Genomic DNA, 14,980 nt, shown 5'->3' with positions numbered 1-14,980 from the left:
CTTGTCCAAGTGGAATGGCAGGTTCAGGAGACTGTGTCAGGGTGGTGGTGGTGGTGAGGTAGGTCTGTTAGGTTTGAGTTTTATTTATATTCTCTCTTCTGTTTTGTTGGTATGTTCTCCATTCTCTCCGCTTGTTGCGTTGCTTCCGCTTTGTTAGCTCTGTGATCGACTTTACCACACCTTTTTCTTTCTTCCTCAAATATATTTCTCTGTCTCTTTTCAGCTACTCCTCATATTTTATCGGGTCAGCCTTTATTTTGTCCCTGTAGGCTTGGTATCTTTGTTTTGTTGTCTTTGGCATCTTAAAAACAGATAAAATAGGCTAATATAATTAAAAGACATTGTAAAAAATGTATTGTATATGCCTATAGACCAATTATCACCCTGCGTCACACAACTGTCAAGCAGGCTCAACTGCGCATGTGGGTTGCAAAAGACGAACTTCTCCCCGTTCTATTACTCTTGGAGTGTCGTTCAGGTCATCATATATCTCTGGCCACTGGATTGCAGGGCTTGATATTAACTTTTTGAGGCTCTTGGCCTTTGGACAAATACATTTACGTTCACTTGTCTATGCACAAAAGTCACTTGACCCCGATACCCTTAAATAGCCTGTCCAAGTGATCGGGCAAAACTAGCCTGGCTAACGGAGGTGGCTTTCTCAGCCAAATGACGAATGAAACAGACAGGTTAAAGAAATCCGAGATTCTGGCTATCTTCACCAGACTCGTATCTACATTAGGCAGTCCTCCCTGACGTTTCTGGTGTAGAATGGAGTGAAATACAACATTGTGCACACTGCCAGTGAGCGAGTCTGACTGAGGCTAACGTCAAAACAGTGTAACTGGGATGTAGTCTCACTCAGATTGCCAGTTTAAACAAATCAGAAAAATAATCGGACCAGCTGACTAAAAGCAGAATTCCCATATCTCTTGAAAGCTGCCCTGCTCGACTTTTTGTGGAATGTAGAATTGACTGTAAAAGTGTAAAATTATGAACTTTGTGACATGACGTGAAGACATGGTTGCCGCTTATATGCTGTCTGTACCGGGCGACATTCTCACTCAAATTTCAAGACTTTCGTGACCCAAATCAAAATTCTGATGCGACAGATCATTGGGTAATCGCTTTCTCTCCTAAAGGCATGTCCTCCTCGACGCTTTTGGTCTTTTTAAATCTAACTATTTGTATTATCCGTGTGGTCCTTTTGCCATTTAAAATGCTATCCTTTCCCGGTTTTCTGCAGCCACAGTGCGCGCGCATCCCGATTGTTTACAAACAAATAATTGGTCTATATAGTATAAAAGTACAACAGCCTAGAGCCTATAAAAGGAATATATTTACTTTCACAATCTATACCACTCATATAATCTTAAATGTCATTTCCACCACGTTCTGTCTTTTCCACCACAGTGGGAAGCGTGGTGGAAATGACATTTCAACAGTTCTGTGATAAAAAATGGATGGTCGCTTCATTGATTAGCTCTGAATTGATAGCTAGCAGTTCATGTACACAAAACAATGCCTTCCATGTTAAATTTGTAATCTTTTTCAAAAGGAACTACAGCATGTTTGGAAATGACATACAATAAATATATTTGCTGAACAAGCGATATTTACCTTGCTTCAAACGTTGTGGATGGATGTTTATCTGGCCTCCATGTCCTGCATGTGCTCTAATGTCACTATACATTTCCATGGAAACCATCTAAACAATCTTTCACTAGAACCTTTTTTAAAGGGACAGTAGTCGTTGTGGTGGAAATGACGCCAATGCTGTGTGACAAGTATATTTTGAATAAAAAGTCATATTGACTGTGGACTCAAATCAAATATTATAATATATGTTATTTATTTTAGTATTCATTTATTCAAATGCATCAACAGTTGTCATATAAGTGATACTTATAACCTTTTTTTCATTGTTGAAGTTTGAAACTCTGGGTGTGTGACAAGGCGAAAACAGTGATTTTGCAACTTTCAGGTGGATGAAAAGTATTAAAAAATTATATTTAAGAGGTGGTGAATTTTTTATAAGAGTTTTTTATCACCATTTTCACACAGAAAGAGGTATTTGTCCAAAATTGCAATTATTTTTTAAAATATGGCTCATACCTAATAAAGTTAAAAAACTAACTCAAAATGTATTTGTCATTTCACTCATTTGATAGGATCATGATCAAATGTTATTAACCTTAAAAGTGGTATGATTCCCCCGTGTGAAATGCCCCGTCTGTTCCTCTCACTCTCCCTCTCTATATGTGTGTGTGTGTGTGTACCTCCTATCTAGTTTATCTATCTAATCTGTTGCATATATTTTTCCTTGTCTTTTCCCCGCTGGTACCTTGTGAATTTCACGAGGATATTCACGAGCTACCAGCGGGAAAATGCTGAGGTAAAGATAGTCAACCCAAACGATTTGACGGGTAAAATATAGACAAACTAAATATATATATATATGACTAGTCAGATTATGGAGACAAACAGAAGGGCACTGGTAGCAGTGGCTATAGGGTTACTTTACTTGGAAGCTGAGGAGGAGGCAGCTGAGCTGAGGCACCTGATCCAGAGGAGGAGGGCCAAAATGAGATGGAGGAGGATGGCGAGGGATCGTCAAATGCAATCACATATCTTTCTCAATGTAGGTGGTCGAATAGTAACAAAACCATTTACTTTAGTTAAAAACCTTAATGGAAACTCCAATAATCTAATTAAGAAAATGCCTTACTGGTTACAAATGGCCAATTCCACAGGCAAATTCATAAAGTTGTAAAGGTTTGAATGATCTTGGACAAAATATTACACAGAAATAGCAATGACCATTAACCACTTCACAATGAGATAAGGTGTTAATATTATCTTCAGTATTATTAGTTATACACATTTATAAACAACACAATGTGGGATAATGGCCTAAAACATTTTATTGAACATAATTGTAACATTTTATCTCTTATTTTATTTTATAAATAGGATGGAACTCCACAGAAATATGCTCAAATAAATAACCAAGTGCCCATCCTCAAGATAGTCTTCTCAGATGAAGAAACCAAACCAGCCTTCAGGCTCACCAGGTCTACCATTCAGCTGCTGGTCCAGGTCCTGCCGAGAAAGAAAAGGCATGGTTGGAGCCACGAGATGGAAGTGTACATGTTTGTGTACTGGCTTGCATGTGGTGCTTCATACCGTGTGACATCTGATGCCTTTTCTATGCCAGTGGCTACAGTGTGCAGAGCTGTACACCACGTGGCAGAGGAAATGATGACAATCCTCCACCGCATCATCCATTTCCCCAAGGCCGATGAGATGGAGGTGGTGGGGGCAGGTTTCGCTCACCTGGCCGGCCATGAAGCTTTCTGCTTCGCTGCAGGAGCCATTGATGGTTGCCACATCGGAATCCGTCCACCTGCTATGCCACAAAAAAAGAGTTACTTGAACCGCAAGCTTTTTCCCTCGGTTATCCTGCAGGGCATTTGTGACAACAGTGGAAAGTTCATTGACGTGTACATTGGCAACACAGGTTCTGTCCACGATGCCCTTGTCCTGCGGAGATCTCCAATGTTTAAGGAGTCCCTTTATCCCCCGGCTGGTTATTTCCTCCTTGTAGATGGTGGATATCCATGCCTGCAGAATCCTGTGGCTGTCATCACCCCGTTTCGACAGCCTATAGCTGGTAGGGATATTTACTGGACCTAAATCCAAAGTTACCAACACATGCACAAACACATAAACAACACTTTAAATAACAACACTACCAACTAATGTAACTGAATAACATTTCTACACCATTATGTATACCACCAGGATGTGTTGAGGCCCGGTTTAACAGCCACCATGCCAAAGCGAGGTGCATAATTGAGCGCACTTTCGGCATGCTGAAAACTCGCTGGAGATCCATCTTTCTGAGGGCTCTGGAAGTGCATCCTCTGTTTGTCCCCAAGGTAGTTGCTGCCTGCTGCATTCTCCACAACCTTTGTCTCTCTGTGGACGACATCTCAGAGGTGGACCATCCTCAGCATGAGGAAGAGGGTGACAATCCGTAGGACTGTGCAGTTGAGTTGTCTGGCAACAACCTCCAGGCTAGACTGGCTGCACACCTTTCTGCTCCTACAGAACTCCATGCATATCTGCAGGAGCATGATTACTTTTAGGGGATACAAACTGTGCTAGGTAGGGTGAGGGGTAAACTTTGAATGTGTAATAGTTTCTATTATTTGTATAGCCCATTGAATATTTTTTTTAGTTTCTTTATGTTGTATTTAACTTTTTTGTAAATTACTGTATTGTATAAACTTATTTTTTATGCCAATTTCATTTTGAGACTCTTGGCATTGCTGTGTGTTCCCTTCTCAGCAATAAACAACATGTTCTGTCAGTGCTGAAAGTAGGAGATTATTAACGGGCTTGTCATAGTAATCATTAACCTTACTAATCAGAAAAAAATATGTTATTATATTTTCTCAACCAATTTCTCAAAAAGTGAGAGGAACTTTTCGCTTCTGGCAGCTGCTGCCCTCTTCCTCTCCTCTTCCCTTTGAAGAGCCTGCCTCTCTCTCTCCTCTTCTTTCTCCGCCTGCATTTTCAAGAAGTCCAGGAGTTCACCTGACCTCTTCCTTGCTGCTGGCCTGGCTCTCTCCCTGGCAGGGGCAGAGGAAGAGGAGGCCACAACACCACCTGCAGTGGACGTCAGGTTTGCAGCAACTACCAGGGGCGGATTAATCGAATGCTGCCCCCGGAGTGCTGCATCCATGGTGGCATACCACTGCCAGGTGGCAGCAGTGACCCCCCCTGCCTCCACCCCTTTCCCTGATGGTGGGTCCAGGGTTCTAAATTAACTTTTTTGATCACCAGCTAATTTGACTGGTAACTTTCTAAAGTTACCAGCCAAACAGAATTTCCACAAGCCAAATTCTTTCCGGTGAAAATAAGAACAATTATGAGTTTCACTGAATCATTTGATCATTTTATAACATTGTTGGCATGGGTTAGGGTTAGGGTTAGGGTTAAACACAGAAAATGAAGTAAAATGAAGCACAGAAGTATGATGCAAGGGTATGTGAAATCACCAACACGTGACTAAGTAAGGACACGATTTATTGTAAATGTAAAGTGGCCGACATGTGCAAACGCGCTGCAAACTAAGAAAACACATGCAGACAGACAAAACACAAGCAAATTAAGAAAACATCTTAATTAATTTGACAACACATGCGTAGCATTCAGCAAACGCGCTACAAATACGCACAACACAAATACATAAACACGCTGCAAATACGCGTTGCAAAAACGAAAGCACGCAAACCAAGAACGCTACAGTACATAAACGCGTTGCAAAAACGAAAGCACGCAAACCAAAAATGCTGCATCCAGTTTTCACAACGGAAGTTTCCCAGGCCTCTAGGGGGAGATCCAAGTGGAACATCTTGATTTTCGGCCCCATGGAGCGAGAGAAAGAGAGAGCATATGAAAAGTTTGGACCAACATCGAAGTAAGTCTTTTGAAAAACTGTAAAAGAGGAGGGGCACATGTAAAAATGAATACTAATCTTTTTATGTTGCCTCTTTACTTCGATTTTGGTCCCCTTATTCAAAACAAACTTCTCATCTGCCCTCTCTGGTTCGAAAATCACGCTCTTCCACTTAGCGCTCCTACTAGAGGCCTGGAGCTCTTCCGTTGTGTTATCTGGATGCAGCTTTTTTCTGTTTGCATTTGTTTTCGGGGTTTGCGTGCTTTCCTTTTTGCAGCGCATTTCTATATTTGCAGCGTGTTTATGTAGCCCATTTGGTTGTGTTGTATGTATTTGCAGCGCGTTTCTATATTTGCAGCGCGTTTTGCTGAATGCTGCGCATATGTTGTCAAATACATGAAGATGTTTTCTTAATTTGCGTGTGTTTGTCAATTTGCGTGTGCTTTGTCTATATTTGCAGCGCGTTTGCACATGTCGGTCACGTGTAAATGGCTAAAACGTCCATTTGCTTCATGATGAGATTGACTCCTGCCCATGCATTTACAGTAACGTTTTGTCCTAAGCAGGCTTTAGTTAAACTGACCCAATACACTCTTTATTAGGAACAGTGTATATACATTACACTAGACTGTGTCAGTAAGCAACATAATTTTTCTTATGCGTAGACTACATGCTAGCCTGGCTGCCAGCCCAACTTCTCCCCGCCCCCAAAAAAATTTGGTCGGGAAGTTGGGTCTGGAGGGTCTCGTATTGGGGACCAACTACAGAAAACCAGAATCTGGGCGAACCAATGAAATTGCCAGGGCGGGCTTTATACGATGATGGACAGATGATCAACAGTAACGTAATCACCCACGTCACAAAAGAGCGCTTAAGTTGAATTTGTTTTTTAACAAACATGGCTACCGCTGGAGATCTGGGATGTTATGATTCTGCCATCGAGTCTGTTTTAGAAGACATCGACAGCGCATTAATTTTGAAAGAGGAACAGAGAGACGCAATCAAGGCATTTGTCGATGGAAAATATGTTTTTGCCGTCCTTCCTACGGGATTCGGTAAAAGTTTAATTTATCAGCTGGCCCCGATGGTCGCGAAGAAGATGGGACACAATGAAAACCCAGTGGCCATTGTGGTTTCTCCTTTTCTTTTGTGGAGTTGTAATCCTAAACGGAGAACTTGTTCGTATATGCATTGCCCTTTATTGTTTCGCTCAAAAAGGTTGACCGTGTGAACAAGTACTCCCCCTACCCTTAAATTAATTTTACAACACCGGCAAAAATCGTTTGTATTCATTATTCAAGCATACTTCAAGTCTGCTTGTAGTTTAGTTCTGTTGACAACTATGCGGTGCTTAACATACGTCAGATACTCTGTTGCTCTGATTGGTTGTAGATCTATCCAATTGATCGAAGAGGCATTTGTTTTCCAGGCTTGTTTGAAACACGCCCTGTAGTCAAAGCCCAACGGAGAGTTTTCAGACTAGAATTATGAGTATGACAACGTCAGGCTAACTACATGCGGCAATCCTTACAAAACATGACAACATTTTCATTGTCAAACACAAGCCATTCCCGACCTGTCAGACATTTGGCATTACATTTTCTTTTCTTCGTTTCTCTAGTGCTATCAATATCCTCATCCCCTGCCTCGTTCCTCTTCTCGCCCTTGGAACTTTGTCCAAACCACCGCCGCATTATGTTAACTTTTTACTTTACTACTCTAGCTAGCTCTTATTACCTCCTATGATCCGCTATGCTTCGTTTGACTTCTTCCTTGTGTTTTCTGGTGGAAACTCTGTTCGTTTCCACGGTTTCTCGCGCTGGTTTCACTTCAACTGCGCGCAGCCAATGGGCGTATAAAACGTTATCACGTAGCATTACGGCACAGTGTTCATGGGAAAAACTCAGGAAATACTGCCAGGGGGATAAATGACCGAGAACCATGCCGAAAACAGAGCCTTATGTATCATTCATGTAATGCCTCATGTATCACCGGCCAAACTGGCTAGTGAGTTTTTATTAACACCCGCCAAAATGAATTTTAACCCGCATTTGGTAATTTAGAACCCTGGGTGTGTCCCTCAGCTCCTTTAGGCAAAAGTCCAACAACTAAGTTGCAGAGTTTCTAGGACCTTAGACCTTTGTGTTTATAAATTTTAAATATGAAATCATAAGATTTTATATTCTAAAATATTACTATTATTTTTAAATAATAAAAGCACTAAGCCCCCTCCTTGAGTCACCACCTTACCGCGGTGGAGGGGTTTGCGTGTCCTAGTGATCCTGGAAGCTATGTTGTCGGGGGCTTCATGCCCCTGGTAGGGTCACCCAAGGCAAACAGGTTCCAGGTGAAAGACCAGACAAAGCGTGGCTCAAAAAACCAACCATGAAGAAACACAACAATGGTTCTCAGTTGCCCCTGCCCGGAAGTGGGTCACCGGGGCCCCCCCCTGGAGCCAGGCCCGGGGCTCGATGGCGAGCGCCTGGTGGCCGGGCCTTTTCCCATGGGGCCCGGTCGGGCACAGCCCGAAGAGACAACGTGGGACCCTCTTCCAGTGGGCTCACCATCCGCAGGAGGGGTCATGGGGGTCGGGTGCAGTGTGAGACGGGCGGCGGCCGAAGGCGGGGGCCTTGGCGGTCCGATCCTCGGCTGCAAAAGCTAGCTTTAGGGACGTGGAACGTCACCTCGCTGGCGGGAAAGGAGCCTGAGCTGGTGCGCGAGGTAGGGAGTTTCCGGCTAGATATAGTCGGCCTCGCCTCGACACACAGCATAGGCTCCGGAACCAGTCTCCTTGAGAGGGGCTGGACTCTCTTCCACTCTGGAGTTGCCCTTGGTGAGAGGCGTCGAGCTGGGGTGGGAATACTGGTTTCCCCTCGGTTCGGCGCCTGTACATTGGGGTTCACCCCGTTGGACGAGAGGGTAGCCTCCCTCCGCCTTCGGGTGCGGGGACGGGTCCTCACTGTTGTTTGTGCTTATGCACCAAACGGCAGCTCAGAGTACCCACCCTTTTTGGAGTCTCTGGGGGGGGTGCTGGAAAGCGCTCCTCCCGGGGATTCCCTCGTCCTCCTGGGGGACTTCAATGCTCATGTGGGCAATGACAGTGAGACCTGGAGGGGCGTGATTGGGAGGAACGGCCCCCCCGATCTGAACCCGAGTGGTGTTTTGTTGTTGGACTTCTGTGCTAGACACGGTTTGTCCATAACGAACACCATGTTCAAGCATAAGGGTGTCCATATGTGCACCTGGCACCAGGACACCCGAGGTCTCAGTTCGATGATCGACTTTGTAGTCGTGTCATCGGACTTGAGGCCGCATGTCTTGGACACTCGGGTGAGGAGAGGGGCGGAGCTGTCAACTGATCACCACCTGGTGGTGAGTTGGCTTCGATGGTGGGGGAGGACGCCGGTCAGGCCTGGCAGGCCCAAACGTAATGTGAGGGTCTGCTGGGAACGTCTGGCGGAACCCTCTGTCAGAAGGAGCTTCAACTCCCACCTCCGGGAGAGCTTCGATCATGTCTCGGGGGGGGCCGGGGACATTGAGTCTGAATGGGCCATGTTCCGGGCCTCCATTGTTGAAGCGGCTGACCGGAGCTGTGGCCGCAGGGCGGTCGGTGCATGTCGCGGCGGTAACCCTCGGACCCGGTGGTGGACTCCGGAGGTGAGGGATGCCGTCAAGCTGAAGAAGGAGGCCTATCGGACTTTATTGGCTGGTAGGACTCCAGAGGCAGCTGATGTGTACCGGCAGGCCAAGCGGAACGCGGCTTTGGCGGTCGCAGAGGCAAAAACCCGGGCATGGGAGGAGTTCGGCGAGGCCATGGAGAATGACTTCCGAACGGCTTCAAAAAGGTTCTGGACCACCATCCGGCGGCTCAGGAGGGGAAATATTGCTCTGTCAACACTGTATACGGTGGGGATGGTGCGCTGCTGACCTCGACGGGGGACGTCCTGGATCGGTGGAAGGAATACTTCGAAGACCTCCTTAATTCCACCAACACGCTTTCCGACGTGGAGGCAGAGTCTGGGGACATCGGGGGGGGCCCTTCTATCTCTGGGGCTGAGGTCGCCGAGGTGGTTGAAAAGCTCCGCGGTGGCAGGGACCCTGTGGTGGATGAGGTCCGCCCGGAGTTCCTTAAGGATCTGGATGTTGTAGGGCTGTCTTGGTTGACACGACTCTGCAACATCGCGTGGACATCGGGGACAGTGCCTCTGGACTGGCAGACCGGGGTGGTGGTTCCCCTCTTTAAAAAGGGGGACCGGAGGGTGTGCTCCAACTTTAGGGGGATCACACTCCTCAGCCTCCCTGGGAAAGTCTATTCAGGGGTCCTGGAGAGGAGGGTCCGTCGGATTGTCGAACCTCGGATTCAGGAGGAGCAATGTGGTTTTCGTCCTGGCCGTGGAACAGTGGACCAGCTTTATACCCTCCGCGGAGTCCTGGAGGGTACATGGGAGTTCGCCCAACCAGTCTACACATGTTTTGTGGATTTGGAAAAGGCGTTCGACCGTGTCCCTCGGGGGCTCATGTGGGGGGTGCTCCGAGAGTACGGGGTACCGGATTTCCTGATCGGGGCTGTCCGGTCCCTGTACGACCGGTGCCAGAGTTAGGTCCGCATTGCCGGTAGTAAGTCGAACTTGTTTCCGGTGAGGGTTGGACTCCGCCAGGGCTGCCCTATGTCACCGATTCTGTTCATTACCTATATGGACAGAATTTCTAGGCGCAGCCAGGGTGTTGAGGGGGTCCGGTTTGGTGACCTCAGGATCGGGTCGCTGCTTTTTGCGGATGATGTGGTCCTGTTGGCTTCATCGGGCCGTGACCTTCAGCTCTCACTTGAGCGGTTCGCAACCGAATGTGAAGCGGCTGGGATGCGAATCAGCACCTCCAAATCTGAGGCCATGGTAATCGACCGGAAAAGGGTGGAGTGCCATCTCCGGGTCCGGGAGGAGATCCTGAACCAAGCGGAGGAGTTCAAGTATCTCGGGGTCTTGTTCACGAGTGAGGGAAGAATGGAGCGCGAGGTCGACAGGCGGATTGGTGCGGCGTCCGCAGTGATGCGGGCTCTGCATCGGTCCGTCGTGGTGAAGAAGGAGCTGAGTCGAAAGGCGAAGCTCTCTATTTACCAGTCGATCTACGTTCCTACCCTCACCTATGGTCACGAACTATGGGTAGTGACCGAAAGAACGAGATTGCGAATACAAGCGGCCGAAATGAGCTTTCTCCGCAGGGTGTCCGGGCTCTCCCTTAGAGATAGGGTGAGAAGCTCGGTCATCCGGGAGGGGCTCAGAGTAGAACCGCTGCTCCTCCGCGTGGAGAGGAGCCAGCTGAGGTGGCTTGGGCATCTGATTAGGATGCCTCCTGGACGCCTCCCTGGTGAGGTGTTCCGGGCACGTCCCACTGGGAAGAGGCCCCGGGGAAGACCCAGGACACGCTGGAGGGACTATGTCTCTCGGCTGGCCTGGGAACGCCTCGGGGTCCCCCAGGAAGAGCTGGCGGAAGTGGCCGGGGGGAGGGAAGTCTGGGCCTCCCTGCTTAGTTCGCTGCCCCCGCGACCCGATCCCCGGACAAGCGGCAGATGACGGACGGACGGACGAAAAGCACTAAGCTTGTCACAAAATGCCTGATATGTGGAAGTGCTAAAACAACAATTGGTGTTGGAAATGGTACAACACTTAAATAAGAAACATCACATCTGACTTTACACTGTTTTTAAATTACCTTGTATTTTTCTTTCAAGTTGTTTTTGTGTTTTATTTTTTCTTAGCTTGTTTTTCTGTCATTTGGAACTCTGAAATATTAAACTCTTCCCTCTCTAAGAGCAATTCAGGGAAACTGATCAATATTAAGCAAGTTTATCTATAATCAACTATTTTGGTTATTTGTAAAAACTACTGAGCAAAAACTAGTGAAAGAGAAACTAAAATGCTATTTGTAGCAGGTGCCTGTTTCCCACCTGCTACCAAAATGTACATCATACCTCAACTACAATGGCTAGGATGACTTTTTTGTATTTAAGTGAACCTGTTATATATGCTAAAGTTATAATCTTTATAATCTCTACTCACTCCCATCCAGATTTGGAAAAGTTCCTCTTCCCTGTGAAGAGAGACTCATTCGCCCCCTCCACTCGATGAGGGCTGTAATCTCATCAGCAGTCCCTGAATAAAATATTTACGTGAAGATAAGAATTTGATCGATATTACATTTGAAAAGGGAGACTAAACTACAAAAACTAGATAACAAAGCAAAAAAATTGTCCCTCTACTTGTAATTTTAAGTTTTCTGTAGCCCTTGCTAACTTACAGTACCTACAGTAATGTTAACTAGTGTCTGCACTGCACTGAGATGCTAGCTAGGTTATCGAAAAGTCGGAGCAGATTTACAAAATAGCCGTTTCATCAATAAAATAAGAACATTTTCAGCGACTACACTACCTATTTCTCGACACATTTGAATGCAGATGCTGATTTACACATACCGTTTAGCTGAAATATGAAAAGTAAAAACTTACAGATGTGAGGTTTGTCCGCCTCGCTTGACATCTTGCAATGACTTCTGGGAAATCAAAAGCGTTCTTGCTGGTCAAGTCACCATCCGATGCATCCTCGATAAAAGGGGCGGATCAGGAACATTTCCGGGTATTTTTGGCGTTCTTGGTGACTTGTGTTCTTTGGATTGGAACTGTACTTGGGCAATAAAAGATGACGTCAAACGAGTTCGCAAGAACACAAGAACGGAAAAAACGTGGATTGATACACAGCCATTCATTTTCAATAACGTTAAGTAGGCCCTACAGTCGCAAAATCACTAATATACTTAACTCTGCTTGGGGCGCTAATTCCAGCGTCCTTTAGGCATAATTTTCGAGGACGCTGATTGGCTAAATATGTGTTTCTTGTTAGCAACGGTCAGCAATTTACCTATCGCCAGCAGATTAGTAGTAGCCTGGCTCTGCCCTCCTACGTACTTCCGCTCAATTTGGATTTTGCTTCTATACTAGGTCTGGGAGCTTGACTTTGAAGTCGGTTTCCAGAAACAAATTTTTTGTAGGTCCAATCAGCGAACAGAGGGAGTGGCTGAGAACGATGACGTTAATGTCGTGCACTCGTTTGAGCAGTTCATTAATGGCGGCGGAGAAAGATGCGAGCGAAGCTATTCTGCGGTTGTGGCAACGCTGCCGAATATCCATAGGTTAAAGCCGGAGCAAGAATATTCCTTGCTTAGTTTTGTTTGTGGCCATGATGTTGTGGCCCTCCTCCCCACGGGGTTCGGGAAAAGTTTGATTTTCCAGCTACAGCAGCTAGCTCCGTTACAGTGTGGTGAAGGAGTTGGCTAAGACGAACGCTTGCGATTGGTTATGGCAAATCAGAGTGGCTCTGGGCAGATCCAATAGTTTTAAACTTCAACAGAGGACCCGCCTTCAAGGAAGTTAACGTTTGTCAATGGAGAGATCCCAGACCCTCTGTACAAATGAAATGTACGAGGGTCTGGTTAGGACCAGGCTAGGTTGGTAGGCGTTTCGAGGGCGCTTTTTTCTAGCGCCCCAGATGTCGAGCATGAAGTACATTTATCCCAAAACTGAATTTTAGTATATATATACACAACACTTTATTGTGTATTTTTAACGCAGTCATGCTTAAAATGAGTAGTTATGTTTAGAAAATATATTACATGAAAAACAAAAATCTAAAACACTTTTCACCAGGAAGGGCGGCACCCTAGCGCCCTCTATTGACCAGCCGCCACTGCTGGCAGTGAACATGTGTCAGGGCGGAAGCCCTACCTTCCACAGGAGGCGGAAAGGGAGCTTGCTGCCACCCTCAAGACATTGGCGCAGAGGGGGTTTCCCTTCACAAAACGTGTCCAGCAAGTGGCTTATGATTTTTCAGCCAAGAACAACATATCTGGTTTCTCCAAGACAGCAGAGAGGGCCAGATATTACTGGTTTAAGAACTTTCTAAAGCGCAACCCAGAGCTTGGGATGCGCAAGCCAGAGGTCCTGTCTGCAGCACGGGCTGCTGGACTCAACAAAGAGGTGGTTAGCCAGTGGTTTGACCATAAACCACTTTGGTTTAACCTTTTGGTCGAGCTGGGTATTGAGGGCACACCGTCACATATATATGGAACTGTGACGAGTCTGGGCTTCAGGATATTTTTTTTTATTATGGCACATATGAATATGTTTGTTTAATGCAGTTTAAATGTTATGTGGCTGTATAAGCAACTGTGTTTTAAAATAATGATAAATTACTATTTCCCTTTGCAGTTTCACTGGCCCATTTTACCTGAAACTGCTTGTGCAAAAAAAGTTGGCACAGCTGATGTTTCAAGAACTGCAGGGCCTAAATAATTATATTACATTATTTCAACAAAAAATTATCAAAAACTGTCATTAGTAATCATAAAAACACATGGAAAAGGTGTAGCCGGTCTGTGGTGAAACTCACTCCTCAAGTATGTAACAGGCCACCCGCGGCAATAGGCTAGCTTTTCGTTGGCGTAGTTGGTAGTGGTGGCGCTTGGGAAGTCAGAAGTGGTGAGTTCGACTCCCCGTGGGAGCGGACGGAGGCCCATATACCTCTGACGGAACTCGTAAGACCACGTCTGTTACACTGGTGCCGTGACCCGGATCACTAGGTTAGCATCAGCTAGCAGGCCGGAGTGAGTTTGAGGGGTGAATGTACACGGTGTGTGGTGAAACTCACTCCTCAAGTATGTAAAAGTCCCCCTGCGTCAACAAATTGCTAGCTTTTCGTTGGCGTAGTTGGTAGTGGTGGCGCTTGGGAAGTCAGAGGTGGTGAGTTCGACTCCCCGTGGGAGCGGTCGGATGCCTGTATACCTCTGATGGAACTTGCAATACCACGTCTGTTACAAGGGCATGGTATTGTAGCCTATTATTGTCCCAAACGATTTAAGTGGCCCATTTTACCTGATATCACCCTAGTACGTTATATAAGCGCTTTCAGTATGCCTACATATATCCTCATAAGTGTCTATGAATTCGTATCAATTAGAACTCATTGGCCTTGTTTTTATACTTCTTCTGAAAGAGTTGATATCATTATTTTCATTCATATCATATCTCATTCGATGATTAATTTCCATTAAGCCAACTGCCAGCAGGCACATTTAAAGAAATGTGATCTGATTGATCGGGGTAATAAAAGGCACTAAAGATGAGCCTATACATTTTACCAAAATACACATTTAGTTTTTTGCCAAGCTGCCTGTCTTGCTCTGGCAGCGGTGTTTGACTTAGCCATAATAATATGCTTATTGTCTTCGTAGAGACTCATTATAATAGTTTGCTCAGATGGCGAGAATATCACCGCTCTCTCTTTCGTCTTTTCCGCCATCATACCGTTAGAAAACCACGGTTTTGATGATCAACCTTTCCTGCCTTTTGAAGTAGGACGTGCTCGTGCACTTGCCCTGATAAGTTTAGCCAGATTAAAATTAACCACATGATTTGGATGCGGATCAGCCGTCGACGAACCGATATATGCGGTTCTCAGTTAGCTC

The 14,980-nt window shown here is 45.8% G+C and overlaps 1 long non-coding RNA gene across 1 annotated transcript; it reads right to left on the bottom strand.

Moving 5' to 3' along the window:
- Positions 1-3,015: 3,015 nt before the first annotated feature.
- Positions 3,016-3,718, bottom strand: LOC124470510. The gene is made up of 3 exons (XR_006956412.1): positions 3,508-3,718; positions 3,187-3,409; positions 3,016-3,102 (listed from the first exon to the last, which is right to left on the bottom strand). It is a non-coding gene; the product is annotated as an uncharacterized LOC124470510 (long non-coding RNA).
- Between the last annotated feature and the right edge of the window lie 11,262 nt (positions 3,719-14,980).

Source organism: Hypomesus transpacificus, chromosome 8, assembly GCF_021917145.1.
Source record: "Hypomesus transpacificus isolate Combined female chromosome 8, fHypTra1, whole genome shotgun sequence".
NCBI classification, from domain to species: domain Eukaryota; kingdom Metazoa; phylum Chordata; class Actinopteri; order Osmeriformes; family Osmeridae; genus Hypomesus; species Hypomesus transpacificus.
The sequence above is the reverse complement of the archived record's forward strand: the minus strand, read 5'-3'. Positions and strand labels throughout refer to the sequence as shown.